The sequence below is a fragment of the Dromiciops gliroides genome, chromosome 6 (assembly GCF_019393635.1).
Source record: "Dromiciops gliroides isolate mDroGli1 chromosome 6, mDroGli1.pri, whole genome shotgun sequence".
Lineage (NCBI taxonomy): Eukaryota > Metazoa > Chordata > Mammalia > Microbiotheria > Microbiotheriidae > Dromiciops > Dromiciops gliroides.
Window position 1 is genome coordinate 1,985,445 of NC_057866.1, and position 8,311 is coordinate 1,993,755.

The following is an 8,311-nucleotide window of genomic DNA, read 5'->3' on the forward strand; positions in this document are numbered from 1 at the left end:
GCCAGGCCCAGGTGCTGCAATGGAGTCAGCCCTGCTCTCCTGGCACTCACGGGGAGCCAGAGAGCTGGCAGGGGCATGCAGGAGGATGTGCCCGATGGGGGGGCTCAGGGACCAGACCCCCCCCTGCCATTTCCACACTGCTCCCATCCCCAGGAAGAAGCCCTTTGTACCAAGGCTGGGAAGTAGGGGAGGGGGTGTCGCTGGACACATTCTCAGCCAAGCCCAGAAGGCCCCAGAACAAGGGGGCTTTTGTGCCCAAAGAAGGCCTGGGCAGTGTAAACAGGGGCAGACACAGCTGCCAGCCGGGCAGCTCAGGTGAACCCAGAGACCCAGCATGGGAAGGGAGGGTGGAAGCCATTGGCCAACTTTACCTGAGGCAGAATGGAAGTGCGAGGGAACTAGGTTAGACACCAGGAAGAGTGAGCTTCCCGGGGGGGGGGGGGGGGGGGGGGGGGGGCAGGGGGAGACCTTGGGCCTGAGCCGGAGGCCTCTGAACTGCCTGTGTGCCCTTTGGCCAGGCCTCCAATTCCCCTCTGTCGGATGGGATTCGCCTCCATCACCTTTCTAACTGTTAACCTACAATGGTGGGGACTGGACTGAAGCTAGGGCATGATAGCACACCCACAGCCAAGGGGCCAAGTCCCAAGCAACCCCTGAGTCCTAGGACATCAGCCCCTCGGAAGCAGCTTTTCCCTCAGCTGCTTAGCTCTCCCAATCCACCTGCGGACACTTCGGTCCTCCCTGTGGCTCCTCTCTTGGGCGGGCCTCCAGCTACCCTCTGTGAGGCTCTGCTCTCAGCAGAAAGTTGTGTCCTCTCTCACTCTCTTCCATTCAGCCATCTCACTGGTGGGGACAGTGAGAGGGGGCTCGGTGAAGAGAGGGACAGAGACAGAAAGAGAGAGACAGGGAGGAGTGAAGGAGATGGAGGGGAGAGGGGGGAGAGGAAGGAAAGGGGATGGAGGGGAGAGAGGGGGAGGGAGGGAGAGAGAGCAAAGGAGGTGGGGGAGAGGGGGAGGGAGAGAGGAGAGAAAGGGAAAGGGAGGGGGTGAGGGGGAGAGGGAGGAAAGGGGAAGGAGGGAAGAGAGAGAGGGAAGGGGGAAGGAGGGAGAAAGGGAAGGAAGGGGAGGGAGAGAGGGAGGGAGGGAGAGAGAGAGGGAGGGAGGAAGGGAGAGAGAGAGAGAGAGAGAGAGAGAGAGAGAGAGAGAGAGAGAGAGAGAGAGAGAACTGTACCCCATCACCCCCACTCCCATTTTTTTTTTTTGGCAAGGCAATTGGGGTTAAGTGACTTGCCCAGGGTCACACAGCTTAGTAAGTGTTAAGTGTCTAAGGTTGGATTTGAACTCAGGTCCTCCTGAATACAGAGCCAGTATATTATTCACTGTGCCACCTAGCTGCCCCCTCACCACTCCCATTTTGCAGATGAAAACTACTGAGACCTGGTCACAAGAAAGGACTTCCCAGGGCATGACCTGAGTTAGTGGAAGAGCCAAGGTTTGGACTCAAGTCTCCTGACTGGGGGCCCTCCCAGAGATCTTACATTAAACATTGGCATTATCCCCTGGGAAACAGCTCCATCTAATCAGGCCCTTGCATGTCCACTGTGAGGAGAGTTCCACCCCTTCCTCCTCCCCACCACCCACCGATATTCATTCTGAACTTTAGCTCTCCTCAGGGCCTAAACACAGACTAAACCCCTCCTGTGTACCCTGGGCCCATGTCCCCACCCAAGGGTACTTGACTGAATATCCTCAAATTTCTCCCTCTGCTGAAACCACACACACACACACACACACACACACACACACACACACACACACACCTCCAGGCATGGTAAGCAAATTGCACCATTCCCTTCTTAACCCAGTTACAGAGGAATCTGAACCTGCCGAAGAGATCCCTGGGTCTAGACAAGCTCGTTTACACAATGTTGAGCCCTCACAGTGTCTGTTGATAGGTTGACCCGGGTGGGGATGTCAGATCCATCTCTCAGTGACGTCACCCTGTCAGAATCACTCACCACACCACACTGCCCAGCTGGCCATTGGCATTGCTGGCCTGGGGAGGCTGCAGGCTTGGCTGGGGCAGGTGCTCCCACTCAAGGGAACTTTTAATATATCCAATGGGTCCTTCCAGAAGGAACCCTTAGAGACCGTCGAACTCAGCTCATTTTACAAAGAAGGAAACTGAGGCCCAGAGAGGGGGTGGCCCGGCTGCAGGTCCCTCGCACGGCTCGAATGGAGCTGAGCGGGACCACTGAGCCCTGAGCACGTCTCATCCTGCTCCTTGACAACCTTTGTCATGGCCGTGTTCCGTCACTTCAGTGGTCCTTCCGGCCTTCTGACTGGTGTCCTCACGGGGCCCATCTCCTTGCTGGCTTTGACTCGGCAGTGTCCCGGCAGGCTGGAACTTTGAACTTTGGGAGGATGGGGCCGAAGGGATCCCTGGAGTCTTACTAGGCTCTGACCCTCTGCTCCCACAGTGGTCTCCATAGGGTCTAGGGCAAGGTAACTAACCCCTTCTTGCCCAAAAAGTGTTCACGTGACCCGGGGTATAGAGGTATCTAAAATGGATAGAAAACTTTTCACAACCCCCAGTTATGTGACCCCCAGTTTAAGTAGCTTTGGTCTAGTGCCCTGTGGAGGGCAAGGGCTCCCTTTCCTCCTCTGAAAGACAGAGGCCCCTGTTCAGGGGTCTCTGAGGCCCCTCAAGGAGTCTCCAGGGAATCGATCACTGACTCACTGTTCATTGGTTGCTGTCCTTTGTGCTCCGAGGACCAAAGTGACCTCACAATGTCAGGGTCTGGATGCGGTGTGTCTGACTGAAGCTGATCAGGCCGGTAGAAACTCAGAAGGCGCTACCGCAGGTCGGGCAGAAATCATCCGTGTGCATGTTGGGGAGAGAAACATCTAAATTGGTGCATCCCACATTTCCTTGAGTGGCTGCAGTTCTCCTTCCTCAGAGAGCACCACACCTTCTTTGGCCGAGGAGCTGGGCGGTCCTGTGCCAGGTCAATCACGAGTTCTTCAGAGAGACCTTGGCAATGTCCTTGTGCCCTCTCTGACCTCCTGGACAGCGCTTGCCCAGTGTGCGTTCTCCCCCACGATAGTCTTTTGGCCACCACAGAGGGCCCTCTCTTTCAGTCCTTGCCGGCAAGATTCTTTCCAGAGACCTCCTTAATGAGCAGATCCTTCACCTGGAAGATGATCACCTCCCTGAGAGCCCACATGGCTTCATTTGTTCTTTTTCTTTTCTTTTCTTTTTAAATACAAGTATTTTATTATTTTCCAGTTACACGTAAGGACTGTTTTCAACATTTGTTTTCAAAGGATTTTGAGTTCCAAATTTTTCTCCCCCTCTCCCTTCCCTCCCTCCTCCCCAAGAAGGAAAGCAGTCTGATATAGGTTGTATATGTACAATCACATTAAACATGTTTCTGCATTAGTCATGTTGTGAAAGAAGAATCAGAACACAAGGGAAAATCCTCACAAAAGAAGGAGAGAAAAAAAAAAAAACCCGGTCCAAAAGTAGAAACAATCTGGTTCAATCTGCATTCCTAATCTTTTTTTCTGGATGTTGAGAACATTTTCTATCATGAGTTCTAAGCCTGCATGGCTTCAGAAAGAACCAAGGACCAGTCCACATATGTCTGCTGTGACGACTCCAGGAGAAATGGCAGGAGTAGAACAGGGTCTGTACACAGCATTTGTTGATCTGACCACAACCTTTGATAACCTGTGAGGGCTTGTGGAAACTACAGCAAAACTGGGTTGGCTGCAGAAGTTGGTCAGTGTCACACATTGATTTCCCAGAAGCACGCTCGCCCAGGCTCTGGATAATGGACACTGCTTTAGTACTTTCCTAGTCTCTAATAGAGTGAAGCGAGGCTGTGTGCTTTTTCCCATACTTTTTAGCCTGATGTTTTCAGCAATGTTGTCAGATGCCTTCCATGAGGACAAAAACAGCATCAAGGTCAGATGTTAAATGATTTAACTTGAAAAGGCTACAAGCCAAGACTAAAGTGGAGGGAGAGTTAGTGTAGGAGTTTTTGTTCACAGATGATTTACTCATTCAGAGCAGCCTCTGAAGCTGAGATGCAACAAAGTATGGATCAATTCTCTGCTGCTTATGCTAATTCTGGCCTGACAATTAACACCAAGAAAACAGTGGTTCTCTACCAGCCAGCACTGCTCACTCATAGGAGTGGTTACGAAAGGGACCCACCAGTCAGGTTCCCTCTGGTTCTGATGTTCAGATGCCTCCCAGCGTCAATGACTGGGAAAGGCATCTGGGAGCCAGAGCCCAGGACAAAGATGCTGTGAATTGTGGAAAGCAAGGGATGACACCTGGCCCCTGAACTTAGAGCTTAGAGCCAAGCTGGAGAGAGGAGACTCACACCTGGGACATAAAACATACATACATGCATGCATATGTACACACACACACACACACACACACACACACACACACACACATATATCCAGGCTACTCAACTGACCCAGAGTCCAGGAGAAAAGTCTACAGGCAAAAGAAGCAGAATGCGCTCAGTATTAATGAATGAGTGATTGAATGAATGAGTGAATAAGTGAAAGGATATGAATAAATGAGTAATGAATAGGTAAATAAATGAGTGAATAGCTGAATGAATGCTAGGATGAATAGGTGAATGAATGAAGTAATGAGTAAATAAGTAAATGAATGAATGAATGATTGAATAGGTGAATGAATGACTGAAATAATAGGTAAATAAGTGAATGAATATGAATAAATGAATGAGTAAATGAGTAATGAATAGGCAAATGAATAAGTAAATTGAGATGAGTGAAAAAGTGAATGTGAACCAATGAATGAGTGATTGAATGAATAAATGGATGAGTGAATGAAGTAATGAGTGAATAAGTGAATAATGAATGGATTAATGAATGAATGAATAAGTATGATTGAATGAACAAATGAGTTCATGAAAGAATGAATGTGTGGATGAATGAACAAGTATGGTTGAATGATTAAAAGAATGAATAAGGATACAAGTAAATTTTTACTTTACTCATAATTGATGAGTAATAATAAATGAATGAGTTTCTGGTCAGGTACTAAGTTGAATAGCCCCACCCGGGGTCAAAGCTGGAAGGAACCTTCTTAGATATCCTCTGACGAGGGGTCCTGAAGTTGGAGTCCATGAATTTGTTTTATCATCATGGCACAGGAACACGGGTGTTGGGCTTATCATCAGGAGACACTTGTATTCGAATTCTACTGCTTGGACACGTCGTTTCTACTCTTCAGGACTCAGCTTTGTCATCTGTAAAATGGGAGTGATAACACTTGTGGTCCCCGCTTCACGAGGTTGTTTTGAGGCTTAAACAAGATGGCGTGCCTATGTCCCTCTGTAATTCTATGAGCGCTATAGACCTGTCAGCTAGTATTGCTGCCATTATTTTTCAGATGAGGAAACTGAGGCATAGGGTGGGTCAGTGACTCACTTCAGAGCCAAAGATGCACACAGCCTTTCCCTTCTCAGTGTCATTTCAGCTTGGAGTAGCCTTAGAATATTGCATCCTTGGGGGCAGTTAGGGGGCGCTGCAGTGGATAAAGCACCGGCCCTGGAGTCAGGAGGACCTGAGTTCAAATCCAGCCTCAGACACTTGACACTTACCAGCTGTGTGACCCTGGGCAAGTCACTTAACCCTCATTGCCTCACCAAAAAAAAAAAAATATTACATCCTTTCAGTTTTAGCATCTATAAGTCTGTGTGTCTTCTTGTTATGTGCATGTGTGTGAGTTTCCGTGTGTGTGTCTGTGTGAGAGTATGTGTCTGTGTGTATGTGGGTGTCTGTGTGTGTATGTAAGTGTCTGTATGTGTCTCTGTATGTATGTGTGAGTGAGTGTGTGTGAGAGTATGTATCCAAATGGCCCAAAGTATCCAGGCAAGGCCAAAGCAATTGGGTTCAACCCTCACTCCCTCAACTAGCAGCTATAGCCTGGAAACGAATGGGAAGAGGGCTGAGAGAAGGCAACTCAGCTTTCCTCCTGGTCCTGAAACCGGCAGCCCATGGGAGAACCAGCCAGGGTGCTCTGGGAGAGAGATCAGAGAAGGCTTCTTGGTGGAAGGGAATGAGACCCAAGCCTGAAAGTTGCCCAGGGCTGGCAGGTGCAGAGTAAGGGGGCCCTTCCCCAGGCACAGACCCTGGCACACCAGGAGTTCCATTTCCTCTCTGCCCTATAGTGCTACTTCAGGGGGCTCTGGCGCTCACAGGCCCCCATCGGTGTGCTCCCATCATTGTCAAACTTAATGAGCTCTAAGAGAAGAGCACTTACTAAACCCCCCCCCCAAAAGTCTGTGCCATGCTCCTCCATGTGTCCACACAGAATCTTGGGGAGACTGGACTAGAGTCCAGAGGATACACAAGGCCAAGGGGTAGCTCAGGAACACTTGCAATCCCTTTGGCTCCCTGCTGGGCTCCTTACAGGACCTTGGATTTACCTTTCTTCATTTCATCCAGTTTATCCTCAGCTCCAAATACAGACATTAGGTATTTGGGGACCATCGAGAAGTTCCAAATCGTCCAGGAAGTTCACAGCATCCTCCCTGGGCCAAGGACAAGTAGGAAGTAGGGGAGGAGTTGGAGGAAGAAGAAAAGAGGAGGAGACTGAGGCATGGACCCAGGCTGGGACACTCTTCTCCCCCAGCCCCGACCCAAAGCTAGAAGGCTGCCACTCTCCACTCCCCAGCCCTGGGGTCTCATGGCTTCTGACTCCACTTACTGTCTTAAAGATGACCCATGGGCATGATGACCATTCCGAACAGACTCCTTGTCCCTCCTGTCCCGTGTCACTGAAGTGTGGTGCTTGGGTCTGGCTCAGCCCTCTGTCTGAGATGGCTTGTGGGAGGTAGGACTCCCATCCACCCAGCAAACCACACTAGGAACTCCAGGGGAGCATGCCCAGTTACTCTGGCCCCTGGGCTTCCTGGCCCTGGGCACCAAGGCACAAGATTTCAGGCTTGATCCAGGGGCTTAGGAGGAAGCAAAGCCCCCAGGAACCCTCAGGAGGGCTGGGCACTTTCACATGGAGCCTGCCTTGAGACTCGAGTGACAGCTCCCATTTCCCAAAGCTACCCTGTACAGGGAAGCACAGAAGATGAGTCACCGAATGTCACAGCTAGAAGGGAGGCAGCAGGAGGCCGGCAAGAAGGGGTCCGATTTTGAGGGACTTTAGGTGGCAAACAGAGATAATGGGAAGCCACTGGAGTTTCCTGATTAAGGGAGGGCCTGCACTTTTAGAAAACCCCTTTGGCAGCTGAATGAAGGATGCACAGATGCAGGGAGACTGGCAACAGCAAGTGGAAATAGAAAGCTATCGCAATCACTCAGGAGAGAGTTCACAAGGGCCTCCACCCAGTAATGGCTATGCCAGTGGAGAGAAGGGATGGAGGAAAGCCACAAGGACTTTACAATGACCATCTCCCTTAATCCTCACAAACACCCTGGGAGGTGGGGGCTTTGATGATCCCCATTTCAGAGTCGAGGAAACGGAGGCAGACAGAGGTGACGTGACCTGCCAGGGTCACACAGCTGGGAAGTGTCTGAGGACAGATTTGCCCTCCAGTGTGCCTGACTTCAGGACCAGCACAGCTGCCTCAAAAGAACCTATAAGGGATCAAGTACCCATGAGAAAAGGAAGATCGACGGGGTCAAGGCAGCAGAGAGGTCAAGAAGGGTGAGAATCGAGAAAAGGTCACTCGATTTCGTCAAGAAGAGATCAAGGTAGCTTTGGAGAGAGCGGTTTCAGCTGAATGACAAGGTTGGAAGTTAGATTGCAGAGGGTCTACAAGAGAGGGGAAGGGGAGGGATGTGGGAGTACCAAGTGTAGATGGCTTTCCCAAGGAGTTTAACCATGAAATGGAAGACAGATGGAAGATGATAGCTGGCAGAGATTGGGAGGGAGGAAGCCAGTAGACAAAGATTAAAGTTTGTCGGGGCAATCTGCCAGAGCAGGCAGGATGGGATGGCACTGGGGGTACGTGCAGAGAAATGCGTTTGCCCTGGCAAGGAGAAGGGCTACCTCAGCGTTAGAGACTAGAGTTAAGAAGGAGGTAGGGGGGCAGTAAAGTCTGCGGTGAAGACCTTGGTGATGAAGGGGCTCTCTGAGGTAGAATTTCCCAGAAATCTTGCATGCTTCAGATGGAGGCTTCTGGAGATGTCTTTTTCAAGAGAATCTTTGAATGAATGTTTTGCTCACCTGAATTAAATGCTTTTTTAAAAAGAATCGCCAATGAGCACAGTGTATCTGCAGATCTCTATATCTCCCAGTA